The sequence below is a fragment of the Protopterus annectens genome, chromosome 6.part0, assembly GCF_019279795.1.
Source record: "Protopterus annectens isolate FY-2018-M chromosome 6.part0, PAN1.0, whole genome shotgun sequence".
NCBI lineage: Eukaryota > Metazoa > Chordata > Ceratodontiformes > Protopteridae > Protopterus > Protopterus annectens.
In genome coordinates this window covers 221,832,828-221,858,368 of record NC_056737.1, presented here as the reverse complement: position 1 = coordinate 221,858,368, position 25,541 = coordinate 221,832,828, and the positions used below count along the sequence as shown (strand labels likewise).

At 44.7% G+C, this 25,541-nt stretch overlaps 1 protein-coding gene across 1 annotated transcript in view; it reads left to right on the top strand.

The window, feature by feature from the left end:
• The window catches only part of PCNX1 (pecanex 1), a 3,150,868-nt gene that overhangs the window by 2,800,098 nt on the left and 325,229 nt on the right, over positions 1 to 25,541 (top strand). The window lies entirely within an intron of this gene.

Genomic DNA, 25,541 nt, shown 5'->3' with positions numbered 1-25,541 from the left:
ACTGATGACATTCTGTGAATTTATTATATACACTGGGCAACCTTATTTTGTGTGATCTGTCATCCTTGTCTGAGAAGTATTTACTATAAGCGAATTCATGCAGTAAGTCGTGTAAAATCTTTTTTTTCTTGAACTTTTACTTAAATAGTATTCATGTGTTAGGGGTAGGAATTGGTAGTTTTGGGAACAGTGTGATGTTCATCGTGTTACCCTGCTGCAGTCATCACACTTGGGTTATCCTGCCGTCAGGTGGTCCCGCAGTCGGCCTGAGTTCCAAAGTCTTGGTCCGGCGTCGGTTGCTGTCGCTTCTTCCCTGACGTCAGAGCACCAGGGGTATATAAGTGGCATCCGATGCCATTTTCTTCCGTCTTTCTTGCCGCGCGGTGCCCGAAGCAGAAGCAGTTCGCAAGTGCCAGTCAGCCAACACCTGAGATTTTCGATTCGAATTTCAGTCCGAAGTCTTCAATAAAGCTAAGTACCCTGTTGGGGAACCTTTTCTTGCCTTAGTCCGATGTCAGAAAAAGATAACAATTGCATTTCTTGTGGGAAGCAAATACCTCATAAGGACTTCCATTCCTTTTGTATTCCTTGCCTAGGCCCAGACCACGACGTCACAGGTTGTTGGTTTTGTGCTAGGTTTAATAAACGAACTATCAAATGCTGTTTTGAATTCGCACAACATTACTTTGGTAGGAAATTTAATTATATCATGCCGTCGGAGCAGCCGATGACCGGCATGCATAAAAAACGCAAGGATAAGGACAGGCAGCCTAGGAACAAGCCAGACTCCGAGGCCTCTGCTGGGCCTGTCGTCGGTTCACCGGTTTTCAGTAAGGCGCCTACGCAGCCCCTGACGACCGCAGAACTGGAACCCCAGACAGCTGCGGATTCTCATGCGGAGTCTACTAGGCCGCCGCAGCCATCTTCATTAGGCCCTTACGACACCGGAGCAGAAGTAGACCCCGGTGCAGTGGAAACACCTTCGGTTGCAGAAGGTGTCTTCAGAACGACTACACTCACCATTAAATCTTATGCTAAGCTTAAAACTCCTTTAAAACCAAAGAAAACTGTACATCAGTCTACAGTTCAAGGCCCCATGCCTAGGAAACAGATGCTTAAGATGGCTGAAGATTTGATTACCCTAATCAGGGGTTCCCATCCCCCTCCTGATAAAAGACCAAGACAAGAGGAGGATTACGCTTCCTCTGATCAGGTTTCAATTTCCTCAGATTCTTCTGAGGAACAGTATTACACTTTTCCACCTTATGAAGACTCTGATGCTGAAGACCCTATTCCCTCAGCATCTCCACCTGAAGACTACTCCTTTGGGGAAACTTTACATACCATGAGGGAACATTTCCACTGGGAAGGCCAGGACTACTCTGATTCTAAGAAAAGACTCTGAGAGTTCCTTTTACTACCCCAGCACAGACCTCTTGCTATCCCTCCAGTTTTGGATATTGTGGATGATGTTTACTTGGAGTCTAGTCTAAATCCAGACTCTACCTCCGGCTACAGCCAAACCAGGCAGATTCTGCAGAGTACCAGACTCTCTCAAATTCCTTTATAAAAGCCCTGTGGCTGACCCAGAAACAATTTCCCAGGGTCCTAAGGGAACTAAAGCTTCTATGGCTAAAAATCCTGTGCCCTCTGAAAGGGATTCCAGAGCCCTAGATAGATGGGGAAAGAAAATATACACCACAGCAACTCTGGCTATGAGAGCATTAATTGTCAGTTTCACATGCTGAAATATCAGCAATTCCTAATGTCTCAATTAAAACAAAAAATGAGCACACATACTGAACAGACTGATTTCAAGGAAATGCAGGATCTGTTGCATGCAGCTGAACAGGTGGGCAAACATACTTTACAATATGGATTTGATTCATTGGAAGCTTCCTGTAGAGCAGCTGTTACTGGCTCTGTCATACGTAGACATGCTTGGTTAAAAGAACAAACCCTTCCTGATCATGTTAAAACAAAATTGTTGGATGCACCTTTACAGCAGAATGTATTATTTGGTGTCAAAGCAGAAGAGGTTTTAAAGAAAATGGAGGATAAGGCAAAGTCTATGCAGATGGTCAAGGATTTTTTGCAGGTACAACCCCCTCGTTTCAGCAGAAACTGGCCAACGAAAAACTGGTCCTTTCCAGCTTCTGACAGATCACAGAGAGGCAAATACAGGCACCCAAGGGGCAGAGGTCAGTCACAAGGCCCTTACAAACCTCGCCAATTGGGGTACTGCTACCCAGAAAGGAGGAGAAGACAGGCTCCAAGCTAGCAGAAGACAAACACAATGACTCAATCCTCAAACTACCAAGCAAATCTCTCCTGGCAGCTCCCTTGGGAGGAAAATTAGCCTTTTTTGCAGACAACTGGCACATCATCACAAAAGACAAATGGGTTGTAGACATTGTCTCTCAAGGATACAGATTCCACTTTCATACCTTACCAAGGATAAAAGGAATGCCAAACCTGCCACCAAATCAATGGGCAGAGGCACAAAAACAAATTACAGCTCTCATGGACATGAGAGCCATTCAACAGGTACCTACACAGGAGCAAGGACAAGGATTTTACTCAAGACTCTTTCTAGTCCCAAGAAAGGACAAAGCATGGAGACCCATTCTGGATCTTTCAGTTCTGAACACCTATCTGTAAGTACCAAAATTCAAGATGCTAACACTACAGCAGCTTCATCCCATGCTGGGCAAGAATGCTTGGCTAGTAGCATTGGACCTCAAGGAGGCATACCTGCATGTCCCTGTCAGACAAAATTGCAGAAGATACCTCTGCTTCATTGCAGGTTCAACGCATTATCAATTCTCTGCACTGTCCTTTGGCTTATCTACTATGCCCAGGGTCTTCACAAAATGCCTGGCACCAGTAATTGCATACTGCAGACAAAGAGGAATTCAAATATACCCATACCTGGACGACTGCCTTATTCAAGCAGAAAGCAAGGACATTCTTTTAAAGCATCTGGCATTTGTCAAACACCTTCTAAGTTGCCTAGGGTACACAGTAAACGAAAAGAAGTCAAAACTAGTGCCCTCACAAAACATAATATTCCTGGGTGCCAGCTTGAATACAACGGTCCAGATGACTTATCTCACGCCAGACAAGAAACAACAGCTGACTCAATATTTCAAAATAATGGCAACAAAGACCCAACTCCCTGCAAGAAAAATTCTGCAGGCCTTGGGATTCATGGCATCTTGCATACTACTACCATTTGCAAAACTGCATATGAGGAAATTACAATGGTACCTGAAAAGCGTATGGACTCAGCACAGCCACAGCTTGGAAACAATGATACCATTCATTCCCTGCCTTCAACATGAGTTCCTATGGTGGGCACAGGCATGTCACCTCAACAAGGGTCAGCCTTTCACCTTACCGACAGCCAGGCAAACTATGACAACAGATGCATCGGACTATGCCTGGGGAGCACACATGGCAGGACAGTGCATTCAGGGCAAATGGACTACAGATCAGAGGCATCTACATATCAATCAAAAAGAAATGCTAGCAGTACAGAATGCCCTAACAGCTTTCAAGAACCTCTTACAGCCAGGACAACTAATGATAAAGACGGACAATACCACAGTAATGTGGTACATAAACAAGCAAGGGGGCACACACTCCTACCCTCTATGCAGGCAAGCAATGACCTTGTGGAACACTGCACTGTCTTACCAGGTTCAATTACAAGCACAGATCCTGCCAGGAAAGAAAAACACATTGGCAGACGACCTAAGCAGAAACATCATGGATCCACACGAGTGGAAACTAGATCCACAGGTATTTGCAATGATAGCTCAGAAATGGGGACGCCCAGACAAAGATCTGTTTGCAAGCCCCCAAAACTACCAACTTCAAAATTTTGCACAAGGACATTCCATCCACAAGCTTGGAAAGTGGACGCCCTTTCATTCAGTTGGAAAACATTAACAGTGTATGCCTTTCCTCCACTGCCTCTTCTAGCAAAGGTACTGCTGAAAGTCAGATTAGAGAGGCCACAAATGATACTCATTGCACCAGACTGGCCACGCCAGCATTGGTATCCAATTTTAAGGAACATGGCCCATGGCCCACCATGGATTTTACAACAAATTCCTCACCTGCTCACCCAGCGAGACAATCAGATTCTACACAGCCAGCTCAAGACTTTAAATCTGGCTGCATGGCAAATAACCTAAACAACCAGCCAACACCTCTATCCAAAGTAGTTATGGATGTCATTCTGGAGGCCAGGAGGCCCAGCACCAGGAAAACCTACTCAGACAAATGGAGAAGATTTTGCGCCTGGAACCAGGCTAAAGGCCAAAATCCCCTTAATCCAAACATTCCTCAGATTCTACAATATTTAACTGCGATGTTGCACAAAGGTCTTTCCTTTTCATCTATTAAGATCCACGCCTCAGCAATTTCAGCTCATTACAACACGGATCCTCCTTTATTGTCACATCCACTTCTAAGGCAGTACCTCAGAGGGGCTAAGAACATAAGACCACCAAGGAGAGCACCAACACCTACTTGGGATCTCAACTTTGTTCTGGAAAAGCTTACACTGCCACCCTTTGAACCAGCTTTTTCAGCTGATTTAACATTTCTTTCATGGAAAACTGCCCTGCTACTTGCAATAACCTCAGCTAGAAGAGTCTCAGAGCTACAGGCACTAATGGCAGTGGAGTCTTTCCTCATTTTTCATCAAGACAGAGTCTCTCTACGAACTAACCCTTCCTTTATGCCAAAGGTGGTATCCAGTGTGGCCCTAAACCAAACCATTCATTTGCCCACCTTTTTCCCAAATCCCCAAAACAAAGGAGAAAGACTCCTGCACTCTTTGGACATTCATAGGTAATTACGTTACTACTTGGATAAAACTAAGGCTTTCAGAAATTCTGACCAGCTCTTTGTAGCCTATGCTACAGGATCACAAGGAAAAGCTATCTGAAAACAGGCCGTTTCTAAATGGATAGGGCATTGAATACGTTTCTGCTACACGCATCATGGGAAACCGGTACCTGCCTGCTAACATTAGGTCCCACTCCACCAGGGCTACAGCTACATCAGCAGCCTTTCTCAGGGGAGTGCCAACCAAGGATATTCTGGAAGCTGCAACTTGGAGTTCAGTGCACACCTTCACCAAACACTATCACTTACCTCTATATTCTAAGACTAGAGCTGGTTTTGCCACTGCAGTTTTGCAGGGCCTACTAGCTCCTTCTAACCCTGTTTAACTCCACCTCCCATCCTTAGCTTTGGGATTTAACCCAAGTGTGATGACTGCAGCAGGGTAACATGATGAACATAGTACAGTTTTGTACCTACCATAATTGTAGATGTTCGAGTGTTCACCCTGCTGCAGTCCAGGTTACCCTCCCTCCCTCCATCCCCTCTGAACTAGCTGAACTTATCTATACCACTTTATCCTATTCAACCTCTGTGGTGTATTTGCTTGTGCCTAAAGGTATTGTTTTATTCTTATCTAGCTATAATATATATATTTTGCCTACCTACTGGGGGCACCTGACATCTGGGGCAAGAAAAACTGAAGAAAATGGCGTTGGATGCCTCTTATATATCCCTGGTGCTCTGACGTCAGGGAAGAAGCGACAGCAACTGACGCCGAACCAAGACTTTGGAACTCAGGCCGACTGCGGGACCGCCAAGTGTGATGACTGCAGCAGGGTGAACACTCGAACATCTACATTTATGGTAGGTACAAAACTGTACTTTTTTTTCCTTAAGGCAGGGGTCGGGAACCTTTTTGGCTGAGAGAGCCATGAACGTCACATATTTTAAAATGCAATTCCGTGAGAGCCATACAATATGTTTAAAACTAAATACAAGTAAATGTGTGCATTTTATGTAAGACCAACACTTTTAAAGTACAATAAGTCTCTGAATTCTTTTTAATAACGTTGTTATGCTTTTGCTAACCAATGATGAATAAAGTACTTCTTACCATTAATGCGACTTCTGGTGCTGCATAGTTTTGCTGATGGTTTTGTAGTCTGGTTGATATGTGGTGAAGTTAAGCTTCATGCAGGCGTTGAGACTTCCATCCATTAAACGTGATCGTAGGTTGGTCTTAATGTTCTTTAGATGTGAGAAAGACTGCTCACATGCATATGTAGAGCCAAACATTGTCAGTACAGCAATACTCACACGCTGCAGTGTGTGTGGTATGTGACAGGAAGTGTGTTCCAAGTTTTGACAATCAGCTGGTCCGTGGGTTGAAGTTTTTTCATTTCTCCCCACTTGTGTTTGCTCGTCAACTGTGCTTGCTGTCATGCAAGTCTTTCCAAATCTTCATTCAGTGACTTGAACTTATTTACCCACATGTCTGAGGCCTTCAGGTCAGCAGCTTGTGGCTCAGAATCTCTGACGGAGACACCGGGGATGTAACTCAGGTCGGCGCTGTCCACTGCACACTCGTGTGGATGGGTGATGAACTTAAAAAGACGAGTGCGCTCATGAAATTCTCCAAAGTGCGCTTTGAATGACTGCAGGAGATTAGATGTGAACCCCGCTAGCTGCTGAAGATCAAGATGTTGAGCAGGGTCACTTACTGTGCATGCATTTTTAAACTCTCCCAGTTTTTCAAAGTGTAGTAAACGACCTGTTTCAATGTCGGCGATGAAGAGTTCTAGCTTGTTTTCAAATGCAAACACTGCTTATTGAAGGGATAAGACCGTATTTGCAACGCCTTGCATTTTCACATTGAGCTGGTTCAGATGTTCAGTCATGTCCACGAGATAGTAGAACTTCAGGAGCCACTCCGTGTTAGCTAACTCAGGATGCTCGCCATTTTTCATTTCAAGAAAAGTCCGGATTTCGCTCAGACAAGCCGCTAAATGGCTGAGCACCTTCCCTCTTGACAACCAACACATATTGCTGTGCAGAAGCAGACCAGGATAATTATTCCCAACTTCATCCAGCAGTGTTTTAAACTGGTGATCATTTAAAGCTCGGGCAACAATAAAGTTGACCACCCAAATGACCAGTGACATCACCTCACCAAGCTGCTCGCCACACATCTGAGCACAAAGCGCCTCTTGATGTAGGATGCAGTGAAAACTTAGGGTGGGTCTCTTTTCATGTTCACGAAGAAGCGCTTCGAATCCTCTGTTTTTCCCCACCATGCACGGAGCACCATCAGTACACACCGAAATAAGTTTATCCATCGGTAGATTTTCTTCTTTAGCGAGCTCAGTGAAAGACTTGAATAAATCCTCCCCTCTTGTTGTCCCTTTCATAGGCAAAATAGCAAGACTTTCCTCACGTAGTGTGTCACCGACAGCATACCTTGCAATCATGCTGAACTGGGATAAATGGCTTACGTCTGTTGACTCATCCAATGCGAGAGAAAAGAATGGTGCTGCATTTATGTCCTTCACTTGTGTTGCCTCAGTTTGATTTGCCATCATGATGGTACGATCGTGAACAGTTCTTGCCGACAGAGGCATGTCTTTTATTCGTTTGATTATCTTGTCTTTATCTGAAAAGTCGTCAAAAAGTTAATTGGCAACATCAAGCATGAATGTTTTGGCATACTCCCCATCTGTGAATGGCTTTCCGTTTCTCACAATTGCTAAAGCACCAGCAAAGCTAGCCGAATTCCAGTCACCTTGTTGGGTCCAAACACGGAGTTGCTGCTGACTAGTTTGCACTCTGCACAGTAGCTCTTGACATGCTTTCTTCCTGCTGTCCCCCGCAGGATATTTCGATGCAAATATAGTATAGCGTGTGGCGAAGTGCCGCTTTATATTTGACCGTTTCATCGATGCAATTTTATTATTGCATGTTAGACACACTGCAGAACCTGCTCTCCCCACAAAGGCTAATTCCTCTGTCCATTCCTGCTAAAAAGTACGATGTTAAGTTGTCAATCTCGCCTTCATTCTTGCTGGATGGGTTCGGAGCCGATCCTCTGCTCCAACTCGGCCACTTACTAAAGCTCGAGAGCTAATTTTACCAGCTCGAGGCAACCCTATATCCCATGATGCAAGGCGAAGACTATCCAGATCTCGTTTGCCGCTTTCGCTTGCGAGGTGCTTTTTTTACCAGCTCCAGGTAAGTTTCTTCAAATTCAGACTTTTAGTCTCATCCCTTTAGTTTTAGTCACCTTTGTTGTTGTGTAAACTTTTAACGATTAATTTAACCCTATTCCCGTTAGTGTTCCCTATTTTTCTAGTTATTTATCCCTTCCCCTAAGTTAGGCCTTAAGCCTCCCCCTTTCCTAATTTTTTCTGTCCGGGATTCTGTGTGGTGTTTGAGTGTGTTTGTATCCCTGTTTAAATTTTTTATTATTGGATTGGGTGTTTATTGTGTGTGTGTCTGTGTTTTTCTTTTTGTTACTTAGTGTTTCCTCGACACAGCTATGTTGAGGGACACAAAGGTCTCAGGCTTCAAGAAGTGTGACTCGTGCTGTCAGAAGATGTCTCTGACAGACGGTCACACTTCTTGTGTTTACTGCCTGGGACCTCTGCACCTGCAGGACTCTTGTGCTATCTGTCATGCCTTCAGCCCAAGAGTCCTGCAGGAGCACAGAAATAAATTAATATTGAGGGGCTTATTAAAGTCTGAGAGCTCCCCGACTAAGTCGGCTCCGGGGAAGCCCTCGAAACCAGTTAAGCCTTCGGCTTCAAGTCCTAAGCCATTGGCTACTGGTTCTCCTTCAGTGTCGAGATCTGCTCCGGCCGGAGCCGATCCTTCTATATTACAAGTTACAGTATCGGCTCCATCCGGCGCCGATGCTACTAAATCTGGGCACTCAGTGTCGGCTCCGGCTGGAGCCGACGTATCCTCTGCTCCTTCGGCTCCACCTATCTCAAAAAAGAGATCACGATCCCCTTCGTTGGAGTCGATACGTTCGGCTCCAAGATCACCCCTGCTCTCGGAGCGGAGCCATCGGAGCCGTTCTTCTCGGTCCTCCAGGCTGTCCGATCACGACCTTGAGAGAGTGGTGAGTAGACTATTAAAGTCTCAGGCATTGGCCCAAATGCTCCATAGCCCGTCTCAACAGACGGTAGCTATCACACATCCACCTAACATTCCTCCTTCGACTCTCTTACAGAACTCGGAGCCGGAGCTCCTCGGAGCCGTGACTGTTGTGACTTCGAGCGATACCCCTCCCCTCGCTCCGTCCTCTGCTCCGATTTCCTCCTTGAGGCCTTCATTGGAGGGATCTGGGCGTCTGGTCTCTCTCGTCGGCTCCGAGGGGGCGTGTGGCATCGGACCCTTGTCCGACCCCGTTCTCCCTCTCGGAGCTTCGGTGCTGGTGAGCTCAGCCCCGACATCGGCCTCTGAGCCGTCCCTGTCGGTGCAGCCTGGATTTCCTATCTCTTCGGAGTGGGAGCCTTCTGGCCTCTCTGACGGGGGAGCCTTCGAGGTGATGAGGAGTGTACTAGCCCCTGGGCGTAGTCAATGGTCAGTTCCATCAGCTCCTCCCACTACAGTGCCTGCTGACGTCTCTTTCCACTCTCTTGCTCCCGGACCCAGAGATCCAACGCCTCAGGTTTCCCCATTGGGTATATCTTCCTCTTCCGAGGCTTCTCCTGACCCGTCAGGTGAACCTCCGCGTAAGAGGACATGTAAGAGGAAACATCTAGACTCCCCCGAGTCTATTACATCCGATACTGACTTGGATGAGTCAGAGGGATCCCCAAGGTCCCCCTCTGAGGATGTCTCTTTCTCAGACATCCTTGAATTCCTTAAGCAGAGGGGGAACTGGCCTTCCCTTAATCCTTCCGAGGACGAGTCAGTATACCTGGAGGTGTTCGGGTCTCGACCCTCCACCTCCTGGGTGTCTCCGCCTTTCGACCCTCTTATGGAAGTGGTGGCTCGGAAGGCGTGGATGGCCCCGGATTCGGTGGAACCCATTCCTCGGAGGCCTTCTAAATTCATTACGGCCCCACCTGATAGGCAATATTTGACAAAAGGTGTCCCGGTTGATGCCATGGTGGTGGCTGCAGCCACCAAGAAGGAACTAGCTGATCCTTCAGTACCTGTCCATCCTCCTAACAAGGATTCTAGGACTATGGATAGGTACGGCAAGTGGATTGTTTCTTCAGCGACCTTTGCCATGCGATCACTGTACTACTTGTCACTTCACCCGCCTTCAAAGAGATGTTCTTAAAGAGTTGGGAGAAGTTTTACAGGATCCGTCAGCTGCTGGGTCCCAGGATAAAATTAACTCACAGCTAGGAATCCTAAACTCCATTGTTAACTCCTCCATGTGGCTCATTTCATATGCAGCCGATGGAGCGAGTAGGGCCGCAGGCACAGGAGTGGCTTTAAGGCGTCAATCCTGGATGCGGCTTTGTAATTTTGCAGATCCCTTCAAGGCGTCCTTCACAAACTCTCCCTTTGATGGCTCGACTTTGTTCGGACCTCAAGTGAAAGAGACCTTGACTAGATGCGAACAAGATGACAAGACTCTTTCTGCCGTAGGAGTTAGTTTCTCCACCCCTTCAAGACCTTACCCAAAAGGTCAGAAGGGAGGGAAAATGTGGTTCCGCAAATCTCAAGGAGTCACGCCTGATGCACGAGGTCAGTTTACCCCCAGAGGCAGAGGGGGTAACAACAACAGACGCCGCCCTGGAGGCAGAGGGGGTCTGCGGAATCAGGGTAGCAGGGAGCCTCTCTCTGACAAACCCTTCCAGCATCCCCAAGATGTTGCCCGATTGTCCACCTTCGGAGGCAGTCGGGGGAAGATTATCGCTGTACCCAAAAGCCTGGCTTTCCCTTTCTCAAGACAAATGGGTACAGTCGATCATATCCGAGGGTTACAAAATTCCCTTTATTCAAACCCCAGTTCAGCAAAAGGGAACCCTTCCAGACGTTCCACCCGGTCTAAGGGAACTAGCAGTACCAGAGATTTCAAAACTGCTAGCAAAAAGAGCCATCCAGCCAGTCCCAGCAGACCAAATAGGATCCGGTATCTACTCAAGGTTCTTTTAGTACCAAAAAGGACAGGGGACTGGAGACCAATATTAGATCTCAGCAAACTAAACAAGTTTGTAAAGAAAACAAGATTCCGGATGGTCACACTTCAGTCCATTCTACCCTTTCTGGGCAAGGACAATTGGATGTGCTCGGTAGATCTTCAGGATGCGTACTATCACATAAAAATTCACAGGCGCTCCAGAAGGTTTCTCCGCTTTCGGCTGGGGACCAGTCACTTCCAATTCAGGGCCCTGCCATTTGGACTCACTACAGCCCCCAGTGTGTTCACCAAATGTATGGCAGCGGTTACGGCTCACCTGAGACGTCAAGGATTCCAGGTGTTTCCATATCTAGACGACTGGCTCCTCACTGCCACCACCAGGCATCAACTTCTCCAAGCCAGAGATTACACCATTCACATTTGCAGAGGGCTAGCAATTTCTATAAATTTTGAAAAATCTGCCTTGTCGCCTTGTCAGTCTATTACTTTTATAGCGCCACATTGGACACCGTACAACTTTCAGCAAAGTTAACAGACCAAAGGATCTTGGACATTCAAAATCACGTCCATGTGATTCTTCTCAGCAACAAAATTCAGGCCAGATTTGCTCTGAAAGTATTGGGTCTTATGGCGGCCGCCGTAACACTTCTTCCCCTTGCCCGCTTTTACATGCATCTTCTACAATGGATGCTGTTCGCCCAATGGTCCTTTCAACAACTTCCCATGCATCACAGGATCATAATGACTCCAATTTGCAAAAGGCATCTGACCTGGTGGATATCGTCCCCTCAAGTCCATCAGGGCAGACCCTTTGTTCCTCCCGCCCCGGTCGCCACGGTTACATCGGACGCCTCCCTGATTGGGTGGGGGGGGCATTATCAGGGCAGGATGGTCCATGGCACTTGGCAACCTTTCGAATGCCACCTGCACATAAATGTCCTGGAGATGAGAGCAGTGCTTTTAACGTTGCAAGCCCTCAACAACTCTCTTCCCCTGGGAACTATTGCAGTCCAAACGGACAATATGTCCGTAGTGTGGTATATAAACAAACAGGGCGGAACCAAGTCCTATCCACTGTGTCGAGAGGCTCTCAGACTTTGGCAATGGGCAATCTCCTCTCACCGGTTTCTGATAGCAACGCACATCCCTGGGAAATCCAACATCATAGCGGACAGATTGAGCAGAGCTATTCTCATGCCTCACGAGTGGTCTCTCAAACAGTCAGTGACAGAAGAGATTTTTCAGAAGTGGGGTCTTCCTTGCTGCGACCTTTTCGCTACACCAATGCCCAGACTTCTTCTCTCTCTTCCCCCTTCCAGGCCATCCCCCCAGAGATGCTCTAACCCAAGATTGGCCCCGGGGACTTCTTTATGCCTTTCCACCTTTTCCGCTGATACCTCAGCTAATTCAGAAAGCAACCGCTTTGAGAGCCAAGTTGATTCTCATTGCCCCTTATTGGCCTCGACAGATATGGTTTCCGTTCCTACATCATTACCTCTTGGTACAGCCATGGCATCTGGACCCGGTTCCAGATCTTCTGACCCACCAGTCGGGTCAACTGCACCAATCCATACCCTCTCTCAACCTCACGGCTTGGTTGCTCCACTTCCATCCTTAGCCAGGCTTCCTATGATTTCTAATCCTGTCCGGGATATCATAGTAGCTTCCCTTAAATCTTCCACCGGAAGGATTTACACTAGTAAATGGCAACATTTCTCCTTCTGGGCAAAAGCTAGGAATATAGACCCCTGTACTGCTCCGATTCATTCGGTGTTGGACTTCCTAGCCAAGATTTTTCATTCAGGATCTTCTTCCTCCACAGTAAAAGTTCAGCTGGCAGCCATTTCAAATTTTCATATAGGCTTGTTGGACCACAACATTATGTCACATAAACTTTGCAAGGCATTCCTTAGAGGTATTTTTTTACTTAAACCTCCGATTAGAGACCCCCCACCACACTGGGATCTAAATTTAATTTTAACATCCTTGATTCTTCCCCCTTTCGAACCTGCGGCTGCCTGTTCATTGAAATTTCTTTCTTGGAAGACTCTCTTTCTAGTCGCCATTACTTCTGCCAGGAGAGTATCTGAGCTTCATGCCCTCTGCATTCGTCCTCCCTACTTAATCTTCCACAAAGACAGAGTTTTTCTAAGGACTAATCCGTCTTTCTTACCCAAAGTGGCATCGCAGACTAACTTAAATCAATCCATTGATCTTCCAGTTTTTTCCCAAATTATTCTAATAGAGCGGAACAAAAACTACATTATCTTGATGTTCACCGCCAACTCAGATATTATCTGGACAGAACCAAACATTTTAGGAAATCTGATCAACTGTTTTTATCCTATGCAGAGAACAGGAAAGGCCTTCCAGTATCCAAGGTAACTCTATCTAGATGGCTGTCTTCTGTGATTACTTGCATTTATCAGCTCAGAGGTAAAGAGTTGATTTCTAGGCCAAAAGCCCATTCTACCAGAGCTCTAGCTACATCTACAGCTTTTCAGGCTAGACTTCCAATAGACACTATTTGTGCAGCAGCCACATGGGCCTCTCCTCATACCTTTGTTTCACATTACAAATTAGACTTGGCCTCCAGAGACAGAGCGAATTTTGGTTCCACCGTTCTCAAGAGTCTGTTCCATTGAGCCACCCAGGATAGAGGTGCTAGGGACGCGGTCCCATCTAGCAAGAATGAAGGCGAGATTGACAACTTAACATTAAGAAGTTATGTACCTACCATAACGTTCCATGTTAGTTGTCTTCTCTCGCCTTCTTTCTTGCGTCCCGCCCACCATCCCCCTAGCCTGGTCAGACCGAGAAGATTGTGCCTCTTCCCTTAAGAGGCTTAATCCAATTTTTCCAACTAATCAGCTTTCTAGTGTCACTAGATTAGGTTGATCTTTTTCGAGGGATTATTATTATTATCATTATTACTATTATTACCTCTTCCTCCTCCTCTCCAGTTGGAGGAATGTATTACATAATTTCCTTAGCTACCAAACGAGATCTGGGTAGTCTTCGCCTTGCATCATGGGATATAGGGTTGCCTCGAGCTGGTAAAATTAGCTCTCGAGCTTTAGTAAGTGGCCGAGTTAGAGCCGAGGATCGGCTCCGAACCCATCCAGCAAGAAAGAAGGTGAGAGAAGACAACTAACGTGGAACTTTATGGTAGGTACATAACTTCTTATTACTCTTCATCTTTTTGTCTTTTAGCCATCTTCTTTGATAAAAGGGTTTCTGCAATTAGCTAGCTGACTACTTGATTAAAAGGAGGGAAGTTTACTTCCTGACCTCACAACGATCCGTGTACGTTACGCATTATCCAATAAAAATTTGGTGTTGTCCCGGAGGACAGCTGTGATTGGCCCCAGCCACCCGCAACCATGAACATGAGCGGTAGGAAATGAATGGATTGAAATACATGAGAATGTTTTATATTTTTAACGTTATTTTTTTTATTAAAGATTTGTCTGCGAGCCAGATGCAGCCATCAAAAGAGCCACATCTGGCTCGCAAGCCATAGGTTCCCGACCCCTGCCTTAAGGCTTCCAATGGAGCAGTTGCTGATCTTCTTGGGTTCTACCTTACCCTATCCATGAGAAGAAAAGCATTGTCAGATAGTCTTTGAGGGTCAGGTCAGCTCCATTTTACCTCATCCGCTGATGGATGACTCCACAGAGACCAATTTGGTTACTTGGACCACTCCTCATTTTCCTCCAGTCTCTCTGGTGTAGCACCTATAGCCACTAAGACGAGGGGATAGAGACGTCCTCTGCAGCTGTAGGGGTTGTCCTCCATGAGAAAAAGAAAGCCACTCTTGTTGGCCTCAGGGGGAAGGGTAGGGTGAATGTCTACTGCAATGTCAGGAACGGGAACCTGATCCCTGGGATCATATGCCTGCTTAGGGTTGGTCCTTTTCCACAGAATTTCCCAGGAAAGAAAAAACAAAAATAAAATTAATTTTCCTGTTTTACAAGATAGGGAGGATTTACTAGGTAATTTATTTATTTATTTATTTATTTATTGCAGTTGGTTTACCAGGATAGTCCATTGGGCCAAATGAACCCGTTTTCAATGGAGTCCTGGGGAGAAAAGCTCCAAAATACATTCAAAGTTACATAATAGGTACAACAGATAGTAAAAAAGAAGACAATATCAAATAGTACAGCAGGTATACAGTTAAATACTTTGTGCAGAAAACATATTAACTATTTAGCACAGCAAAAATCTCCATTTATACAGAAAAGTTAGGAAAACATAGTTACTAAAAGGAAGAGGAGATACAAAGACATAATATAGTGAGGGAGGAAGAAACATAAGGACTTGTTTAATAAATTCTATTGAATTTTCAGGGTATATTAAAGATGTGAGCAGAGCAGGGAGGGGTGTGAGAAGGAGTAGTGTAGGTTATGTAGGGTGGGAGCAGGAGCATTCCCACTGTGAAGCTAGATGTGTATAAAGAGATTTTTTGAAAGCATAGTGATTAGAGGTGGTGCGGATGAGTGGAGGAAGGGAGTTCCAGAGGCGTGCTAGGTTGAAGGATAGAAGGTTTTTGCCTGGGGGATGTATAGGTTTATGGACTTTGAGTAGGTTTTGATTGTTTGATCTTAATACTCTATTGGGTAGGTGCATTTTAAAGGCAGTAGAGAGGGAAGGACAGAGGGAGGGGTTGAGAATAAGCTTATGGGCTAGAGTTAGTTGAGTGTAAGTTAATTGATTGGGAAGTTCTAGCCATTTTAGTTTCTGGAGGGAAAGACAGTGGTGGGTGGAAGACTTGTGGCTGGTGGCGAATTTTGCAATTTTGTTGTAGCAAGAGGAAAGTTGTTTTTTGAGAGAGGACTGAAGATTAGTTAGGAGTGGAGCCATAGAGAAGGGAGGGGATAAGGAAGGAAGTTGCGAGAGTTATTTTAGTAGCAGAGGTAAGGTAGGCATTTTGTCTATAAAGCATGCCTAGTTTTTGATGGGTTTTTTTGATATTTTTTTGTAAGTGAGAGGTAAATTTAAGTTGGTTGTCAATTAGTACCCCAAGTAGCTTGGTCTCTGAAACCATTTCTAGGGGTGAGTTATTTTGGCTACTGATTGAAAATGTATTCATATTGAGAGAAGTAGTTTTAGAAGGAGTAAATATCATAAGCTTGGTCTTGGAGGCGTTGAGAGCTAGGTGATTTTTTAACATCCATTGCTCTGTTGTAGAGAAAGCATCTTGAGTTAGTTTTTGAAGTGTGGTGATAGAGGTGGATGAGCAGATGATAGTTGAATCGTCTGCATATTGGATGATGTTAGAGAATGGGATTGATTTGTGGAAGTCATTTATAAATATGTTGAAGAGAATGGGACCTAGAATGGAGCCTTGTGGAACACCTGTGGGGGTACTAAGGAATGAGGAGGTAGCTTTTTTCCATTTTACTGCTTGAGTTCGGTTGGATAGGTAACTAGAGAACCAGTGTAGGGAGGGGGAAGAAATGTTAAGTTCTGAGAGTTTAGTTAAGAGCAGGCTGTGTGAGATGGTGTCAAAGGCTTTGGAAAGGTCGAGTAGTAAGGTAGAAACATACAGGCCAGAGTCGCGAGCTTTATTTACTGTTTCAAGGAAGGAGAGGAGGGCAGTCATAGTGCTGTGATTAGGTCTGAAGCCGTGCTGTGTGGGAGTTATAAGATGATTTTCTAGGAGATGAGGGAGAAGTTGAAGATGGACACATTTTTCTAGGATTTTAGAAATGGGGGACAGAATGGCTATAGGACGGAAGTTAGTGACGTTGTTGTTGTTGCCCCCTTTGTGGAGGGGAATAATATATGCCTGTTTCCAAATTTGGGGAACTGTGCATTCTTTGAGGGAGCGGTTAATTAAGATGCTAATGGGATATGCAAGTGTTTCAGCAGCTATGCTAAGAAAGTAGGAAGGGATATTATCAGGGGCGTTGGTACATGGTTTCAATTTCAGAAGGAGGAATTCATTTCTCATTTGTCTTGACCTACTTCCTTTTCAGGAAAGAAAGAATTCCTTCTCTTTCTGACTCAGATGATCTTCCCAAGAAGTTAGTCTTGCAACTGTGAAACACTATTAACATACTACAGTTGTGTCTACTTTAACTACAAATGTAAATGACTGAGTGTTTTAACTCTTACATTGTCCTTTCCCTCCCTTCTCACCCCCACTGGGCCCTATTCCTAGCTGCGAATACAGTTAAAGTTAAAAAAAAATAGTGTTGTAGCAGCCCCATGGTGCAGAGGGATAAAACTCTTACTTGTGCCCCAGACAACCCATGATCAGCTAGTGGGCACAGATGCTGTAGGGGCTGCAGAAGGAAGATGGAAGTTAGTGTCTAAAGTCAGCTTGCTCATCCTGGGAAGAAGTATGCAGCCTAGGCTCGCTGCAGTAAGTAGAGTACAAGCCTGGCAAACTGCATAAGCAGTGAGGCACTTAGCTGGGAGAGTACACATGCACCAACCCGAGCATGCATCTTCTGAGGGCAAAAATAATTAAGTTAGCAAGTCTGCCACAATGTGTGGGAGTTAGGACTCACTGCCTGGCAGGAGTATGATGTTACATCAGCGTCAACTGTCTCCTTGCTAGTCTTGGATGCGGGTTGGTTTGAGGCTAGTGGAAGTTAAGGTGGATTCAGTAGATTTGGTGACTGAGCAGATGATAGCAGATTGTCATCTGTGTGTGTGTGTGTGTGTGGGGGGGGGGGGGGTTAGTATTGTTTCAGTCTTTGTTTGACAAGAGAGCAGTTTTCAGCATCTACAGTTTACCCAGCATTGCCTCTTCCTGTAAATTAATATACTTTATAAATATGTAATTTTTTTATTTTGCTTCTACTGCTATTGGAACTACATGAGTATCTTCATTCCTCATTGTTCTAGTTTCTGATTGCATATCCTCATTTTTTTTTTACTTTGTGTACACAGGACAATGTAGTCACTAGGTATAGCTATTTCAATAATTAATGCTACTTTAACCATTTTTCTGCAGCTACAGTAGTTTGCTTTCAGTAATTTGTTGTGGCTCATGTTTCCATTGCTGCTTAGTTACCTGTTTGCTACACTAGGGATTGTGCAAGTACTATAACAGTCGTGCCATATTGTTGTGCCTTTCAGTGTACAGACCCTCAAACCACAAGTATATCACAGCCAGCAGTAAGGTGTGCAGCTGTTTCTAGTTCTGTTCTGCAGAACCTGCATTTGCCTTACCCTCAGAAAAATATACAAGTAAAAATACTAGTCACAAAAAAATAATAAAAATAATGCATCTGGTTAGAAATTTAGCATTTTATTTCCCCATTGCTTCGGAGTGCAGCCTTCTCAGGGGAACCAACCATTTTCACTTTTTCAGACCAACATATTTTAAACCAACTCCAGTAAGTATAATTATACTCATCTTAAACAAGAACATTGCAACTTCAAACGCTTTATTATTCTGAAATTTTGTTCAGTGTATTGTTCCACATTTTAGCAGAGCATGGCAAGGCAGCTCTACATTTAAACTGTTAGAGTACAAAGTAGTATATTGTAAAATGAAACATACATCCGAAGTGCTCAGCTGATATTTTATCACAACCTCTAAACAGATTTGGACTGCTTAATGCAGCAGAATGAAAGCCATCCATTTTACCTCCATGCTGTTTCTTTTGCATGCTCTGCTACTTCAAAATCAGGAAGTTATTTTCTTGTTTCTCTTAAATGTTCTTGTATTCTGCGTTTTACCATCTGTGTAGTCTATCAAGTGTACCACTCAGATTTTAAGCAGTTGCACCTTATTCCATACACCAGTCTGATTTTGTCTGGAGAAAACCTGCCTAATCATCAAAATTTTGTCATTTGATAGTACCTCTTTACATTTTAGTACATAAATTCACACTTTAAATTTTACACAAGGATATTTTTCATTAATGCCTTCATTTAACATTTTTGGATGTATAAATATTTTAATAGAGAATATTTCTCTAAAGTTCAATGGCTGCTCGTAGCTGAATGTGGGAACATATGAGGCATTTCTTTCCTCAAAACGCCATCAGCAAAGTATGCTAGTTTTTCTGAATTTCAGAGTAGACTATCAGAAAAGGTAATGTGTGTCAGTATGTGGCAAACTTTTTTATCTTGTTCTTCATACAGTTCCAAGTGTAATAGTTATTTTATTCACTGATTTATCAGATTTGTTACTCAGAACACCAAAACATTTGTGTGTATAACATACTAATCACTGATGCAGTAGCTTTAATTATATGGGCTATATCCTGCCAAGGATGTGACAGCTGGCCAGCTTCAAAAACTTCAGGACATCTTCCACACACCCAAACTGTTAGGCAGCTCAAGCTGAGCTGATTGCAAGACGAGTTTGGTTGTGAAGCCCTTCAGAGCACCCCCCTGAGGCTTTTGGGGATCAATGGTTGGCTTGTGCTTTCCTTTTGGTGGGCAGATAAGTTCCCTTGGAGGGGAAAAAACTTCCATTTTCTTAATTTTGTTGATTGTTTTATTACTTTATTCTTCAGGAAAGTTATTTTAAAGTTAGGAGTGTTATGTTTTGTCAGACTGCCTCAAGACTGTAACATAATTTTAAACGGAACACTCATTTTTCTGTCGGTTTAAAAGTGGTGTAAAGTAACTGAAAAAAAAAATTTCTAAGGAGAAATTTTGTTTTACATTTGTGAGGTGTCATACTGTTTTAAAGTGCTTTTTACTATGTTTTTCTTTCAAAAAAGTAACTTTTGCGGACTGATAGTTTTTGCTGGCAATTGCTTGTCTTCCCTGGGAAATGGACACCATTTTCAACTTGACCATGGAACAAACTGCCAGTCCCATGGTCAAGCCTTCTTGCAGCCACCAAATGAAAACGTTAAGCAAAGAGTCTTTGCCACCACAGCAAGCTAGCATTTTGCTTCAGGAGCAGGTGGGTGGCTCTGATGTTCTTCATCTCACATTGCTGCAGTCCTTACACTTGGGTAGTCCGCTGTCCTCGGTCGGCCCGAATATCAAAGTATAAGGCTGACGTCGGTCAAGGCGCATTTGACTGACATCAGGACGTCAGGGTACAAATGCGCATGACCGACGTCATATCCTCAGTCTTTTTTGCTGCATGGTCCGATGCAGAAGCAGCATTGCAAGTGCCGGTTGGCGTTCTGAAATTTTTCGATTTCGGAGTTTCAGACCGAGTCAAAGTTGGCTAAGTACCCCGTTGGGGATTATTTTAGTTTTTTCTTGCCTCAGTGGTTTACCGGATGTCAGAAAAAGTGAATAATTGTATTTCTTGTGGGAAACAGATACCGCATAGAGACTATCATACTTTGTGTATTCCTTGTTTAGGGCCTGAGCACGACGTTGTTGGGTGTCGCTCTTGTGCTAGATTCAATAAGCGCACTATAAAGAGAAGGTTAGATTGTGCCAGGTTAGTCTTCGGGAAGCGGTGCAATTATAAAATGCCCCCGGATGCTCCGACGCTTCTTCGAAGAAGCGCAAGGACAAAGCAGTTAAGCCTAGGCTAGAAGAACCGTCCATACCGGACGCCGGTTCTTTAGAGGTGTCGGTGGAGCCGGTGGTTCCACCGGAGGTTTCTTTGGGATCCCAGGGAGAGACTTTGTTATTGCAGGATGTGGCCTCTCAGGAGGCAGGTCAGGCTGAAGGGGCTTCTCAGGTTACTATACTCCCCTCCCTTCCTAGGGTGGTTAGGCCCTCTCCTTCTGTTTCCAAGGCTTCTCCCAGAGGCAGGCCAGGTTTAGCTTCAGTTGGTTTCACCCCTAGTTCTTCAGGAACTGTGCCCAAGAAGCATATGCTTAAAATGGCAGAAGATTTGATTACTTTGATTAGGGGTTCTTTGCCCCCTCCTGATAAGAGACCTAGGGTGGAGCCTGAGCTAGGGAGTTTTGAGCAGGCTTCGGATGTTTCAGAGTCTTTGGCTGAAGACTTGCAGGAGTATTCTCCTTATTCTGATTCTGATGTGGATGATTCTACTCCTCCTGCTTCTCCTCCTGAGGATTTTTCTTTTTCAGAAACTCTTCATTCCATGAGGGAGCATTTCAAGTGGGAAAGTCAGGACTTCTCTGATTCCAGGAAAAGGCTTAGGGAATTTTTGTTTTTACCCCAGCATAGGCCTTTGGCTATACCTCCTGTTTTGGATGTGGTGGAGGATGTTTTACAGAGGCTTCTCTTAATCCTGATTCTTTGCCTCCTGCTCCTGTTAAACCGGATAGGTATTACAGGGTGCCTGAAGCTCATAAGTATCTTTTTAAGAGTCCTAGGGCAGACCCAGAAACTGTTAGTCAGGGGCCTAAAGGTGTTAAGGCTTCTGTTGTCAAGAATCCGGTTCCTACAGATAAAGAGGCCAGGGCTTTGGATAGATGGGGAAAGAAAGTTTATACTTCTTCCACTCTAGCTATGAGGGCTTTGAATTGCCAGTTTCACATGTTGAAATACCAAAACTATCTCCTTTCACAATTGAAGTCTAAGGTTGATGCTCTGGCGGAAGGTATTGATTGTAAAGAGTTACAAGATTTAGTTCATGTTTCTGAACAGGTGGGTAAGCATTCTTTGCAATGTGGTTTTGATGCTGTACAGGCCTCGTCTAGGGTGGCTGCCACTGGGTCAGTTCTTCGTGAGGCACGCCTGGCTGAGGGATCAGAATTTATCTGACCATGTTAAAACAAGGATTTTAGATGCTCCTTTACAATCTGATGTGTTGTTTGGTTCTCCTGTTGAGGCAGTTTTAAAGAAAATGGAAGACAAGGCTAAGTCTATGCAGACTGTTAAAGATTTTTTGCAGGTTCAGCCTCCAAAGTTTAGTAGAAATTGGCCTACTAAGGGGTGGGCGTATCCTTCTTATGATTCCCAGTCTAGGGGTAGATCTAGACGTGGTAGGGGCAGAGCTCAGGGCTCTTTCAGGCCTAGAACAGGGAGTTCTCCTGCACAGTCTTCGGTGAGGGCAGGGGTCAGTCCTTTCAGAACAGACCCAATGACCTACCTTTTCAGCTGCCAGAGCCTTCTCGTCTGGCAGCACCTTTGGGAGGAAGGTTGGCACTTTTCAAAGAAAATTGGAGTTTAATTACCCAAGACAGATGGGTATTGGATATCATACACCACGGTTACAGGTTTTATTTCCATACCTTGCCTCCTTTCAAAGGCATGCCAGACGTTCCTCCTCAACAAAGAATAGAGGCTCACAAGCAAATTTCTCTGTTACTCCAAATAGGGGACATTCAGCCGGTCCCTATGCCAGAAGTGGGCCTAGGATTTTATTCTCGCCTGTTCCTAGTACCAAAGAAAGGGAACACGTGGAGACCAATTTTGGACTTATCTATCCTCAACACTTATCTGGACATTCCCAAGTTCAAAATGTTGACGTTACAGCAGCTTTTACCTCTGCTGGGCAAAGATCATTGGATGGTAACTTTGGATCTCAAGGAGGCTTATCTTCATGTTCCTATCAGACTGAGTTGCAGGAAGTATCTGGGTGTTTGAGCTGGGACTTCTCATTATCAGTTCTCTGCATTGCCCTTTGGCTTATCTACTGCCCAGAGTGTTCACGAAAGTTCTGGCTCCAGTGATAGCTTTCCTCAGGTTAAAAGGAATACAGATCTATCCTTATTTGGACGATTGCCTGATTCTGGCTCAAGGAAGGGACGAGCTTCTTCATCATTTGGATTATGTGATAGCAGTGCTAAGATGCCTGGGGTATTCTGTGAACGAAATAAAGTCCAGTCTAGTACCCTCTCAGGACATGTGCTTTCTGGGTGTGAGACTGAATACAGCATCCCAGATGGCCTTTTTGACCCCGGACAAACAAAAGAATCTTTCCCTTTACTTTCATCAGTTGTCTCATCAGTCCAGGCTGACTGCAAGGACAGTCCTTCAAGCCTTGGGGTTCATGGCATCTTGTATTCTGGTGCTTCCCAATGCCAAACTGCATATGAGGAAGCTACAATGGTATCTCCAAATGTATGGACACAGCACTGCCAGGATTTGGACACTGTCATTCAAATAATACCTTGCATTCAAAAGGAATTGTTGTGGTGGGCTCAGGAATGTCACCTAAACAAGGGACTCTCTGTGACCCGGCCAGAGGCGAGTCAGATTCTAACGACAGATGCCTCAGACAAAGCTTGGGGAGCTCATCTGAATGGAAAGTGGATACAAGACAAGTGGCCTGCCAGACTACAACATCTACATATCAACTTGAAAGAGATGTTAGCAGTCCAGTTTGCATTAATAGCTTTCAAGGATTTACTTCTTCCGGGGCAGGTGTTGATTCTAACAGACAACACAACTGTCATGTGGTACATCAACAAGCAAGGCGGAACACATTCTTATCCTCTATGCAGGCAAGCAATGATTTTGTGGGAGACTGCTCTCAGTTTACAGCTAAATCTTCAGGCAAGGTTTCTGCCGGGAGCACAGAACTCCTTAGCAGATGTGTTGAGCAGACAAATTATGGATCCCCACGAGTGGAAATTGGATCCTCATGTATTTCAGAAATTGACAGTGTCATGGGGAACTCCAGACATAGATCTGTTCGCTTCTCCACTAAACCACCAGCTGCCAAAGTTTTGCACAAAAAGGTTTCATCCCACAGCTTGGAAAGTGGATGCTCTTTCTTTCAGTTGGAGCAATCTTCATGTGTATGCCTTTCCGCCTCTGCCTCTCCTCCCAAAGGTACTACTAAAGGCCAGACAAGACAAGCCAAGGATGATTTTGATAGCTCCAGATTGGCCTCGACAGCATTGGTACCCATTACTGAGAAGCCTGGTACGGAAGCCTCCATGGCCTTTGCCTGAGATTCCACACCTGTTGTCTCAGGAGGACAGTCATTTGCTCAATGTCAAGCTTCACTCTCTGCACCTAACAGCCTGGCATATTCTGTTTTGAACCATAGTGGGCCTCCTCTTCCACAGCAAGTTTTGAATGTTATTTTGGAAGCTAGAAGGCCTAGTACAAGGAAAGTGTACGCAGATAAATGGAAGAGATTTTTATTTTGGAGTGCAGCAAAGGATTTTGATGTTTCTGAGCCTAATTTAAGTGTGGCTCTTCAATATCTTACTGAGTTACTGGACAAAGGTTTGTCCTTCTCTTCTATTAAGGTTCATGCTGCAGCAATTTCGCTCACTATGATTGTGACCCACCATTGTTTTCTCATCCTTTGTTCAAGCAATTTCTTAGAGGGGCAAAGAATATAAGACCCCACGAAGAGCTCCTACTCCTGCTTGGGATCTCAATTTTGTGTTGGAGAAACTCACTCTACAACCTTTTGAGCCTGCAGCTACTACTGAATTAAAGTTTTTATCATGGAAGACTGCTTTTTGTTGGCTATTACCTCTGCAAGAAGGGTTTCTGAGTTGCAGGCCCTTATGGCGGTTGAGCCTTTCTTAATTTTCCATAAGGATAGGGTATCTTTACGTACTAATCCTTCCTTTATGCCTAAAGTGGTTTCTAGTGTGGCTTTAAACCAAACTATTCATTTGCCTACTTTTTATGCAAATCCCCAAAATAAAGGGGAAAAGATTTTGCACACTTTAGATGTACACAGGCAGTTGCGATATTATTTGGACAGAACTAAAGGGTTCAGGCAGTCTCAGCAGTTGTTTGTTTTGTTTGCTTTGAGTTCTCAGGGCAAGCCTGTGTCAAAACAAACTATTTCTAAGTGGATTGGGTTTTGCATTGCTTTCTGTTATTGCCATCATGGCAAGGAGATTCCAGCTGGGATTAGGCCTCATTCCACTAGGGCTACTGCCACTTCGACAGCTTTTTTGAGGGGGGTGGCAACTAAGGATATTTTGGAGGCAGCTACTTGGAGTTCAGTGCATACTTTCTCTAGGCATTATCACCTACCACTTTACTCTAAATCCAGGGCTGGTTTTGCCACTGCTGTTTTGCAGGGCATTTTGGCAGCTCCTGCTTCCTTATAGTTTGGCCATCCTCCCTTACCTCTGCTTTGGGATTCTACCCAAGTGTAAGGACTGCAGCAATGTGAGATGAAGAACATAGTACAGTTTTGTACCTACCATAAATGTAGATGTTCAAGATCCACATTGCTGCAGTCCAATTTACCTCCCTCCTTCCCTCTGTAGTTAGAGGCGGTTGTGTGGGTTGGGTTGTCAATAGGGTGTATATTGTATATATTGTACATATTTTTAGTGCTAGGATGGTTGGTTGGTTGTTTGCTGTCTTTTGGTTTTGACCTTTATTTTTAGGGTCTTCTGACATCTGGGGCAAGAAAAGACTGAGGATATGACGTCGGTCATGCGCATTTGTACCCTGACGTCCTGATGTCAGTCAAATGCGCCTTGACCGACGTCAGCCTTATACTTTGATATTCGGGCCGACCGAGGACAGCGGACTACCCAAGTGTAAGGACTGCAGCAATGTGGATCTTCGAACATCTACATTTATGGTAGGTACAAAACTGTACTTTGTGGCCAGTTGTACTTCATACCACTCATCTTTTACCCCAGATCCCTGTAGTGCATCACCTAAAGCCACTGTCGAGCAGGGGTTAGGCACTTCCTCTGCAGCTGATGGGATCCCCTCGGTGGGCAAGGGAGAGCCACCCTTGTCACTCCTTGGGGAGGGAAAAGGGAAGATTTTCCTTTTGTTTCAGAAT